This window comes from Triticum dicoccoides, chromosome 1B, assembly GCF_002162155.2.
Source record: "Triticum dicoccoides isolate Atlit2015 ecotype Zavitan chromosome 1B, WEW_v2.0, whole genome shotgun sequence".
Classification (NCBI taxonomy): domain Eukaryota; kingdom Viridiplantae; phylum Streptophyta; class Magnoliopsida; order Poales; family Poaceae; genus Triticum; species Triticum dicoccoides.
This window is the reverse complement of record NC_041381.1, coordinates 658,673,886-658,674,826: the sequence shown is the minus strand read 5'-3', so window position 1 is coordinate 658,674,826 and position 941 is coordinate 658,673,886.

Genomic DNA, 941 nt, shown 5'->3' with positions numbered 1-941 from the left:
TGGCGACGGCGAGCCCTGACACCGGCAAAGGAGTGGATGGCGCACGCGGTGATGGCCCAGGAGGGTTGCTTGGCGACCGAGATCCAAATCCAGCAGAGGATGTCTGCGGGAGCTCTAACCCTAGCGAGGCCCCACAGTGCAGAGCGCCGTCGCTCTAGTACCGTGTTGTCTGCACTTTGCCCGTGTTGTGTAGGCAACTCCGATGGGGAGCCACCAGTGGGCATCTGCGTTCGGCGGTGTGGAGTAAGCTTTCTCCCCCTCAATTTTTGTTGATTCTAGGGTTAGGGTTCTAAACTAAATTGGGGATACAACTCCGAGCGAAACTCTAGGTTTAGGATTAGGGTTCTAATACAAATTGGGGATTCTGCCCTGTCAATTTGATGGTAGTGAACATTGATATTGCCATGTCCTGTAAATTAGATACACTACTGAAATTAGCTTATTTGCCGTCCACCATCTTTTTACCGTCCGCTGGCGGACGACAAAGAAGGTCTTTGCCGTCAGCCACACGAAAACAGACAGCAAAGAAGTAACTGATGGCAAATAAGGTGTTTTCCATCAGCCAACTCTTTGCCCTCCGCTAGCGGATGGCAAAGAGGTTGGTGAGTCCAGTTATTGTGTAACCAACCCAAGCCCACCGGCCCTACCTCTTTGCCGTCGGCAAGTGGACAACAAAGAATGTTTGCCGACCGTTGGCGGACGGCAAAGAGGCGGGTACGTTAACGGCCGCCCCGCCCCCGTCCTTTGTCTCTTCTCTCCACTCTCTCTCGCTCTCGTTCCCTCCCCACCCACAACCGCGCCGCCGCCGCCGACCCCGTCTGCCATAGCCAGCCGCCCCGCCGCCAGGCACCCCTCCCCTGCGGCGCCCCGGCCTCCACCGCACCCCCGCCGCCACTTCCATGTCGCCCCGCCCACACAGGCCCGCACCGCCGCTGCCGACC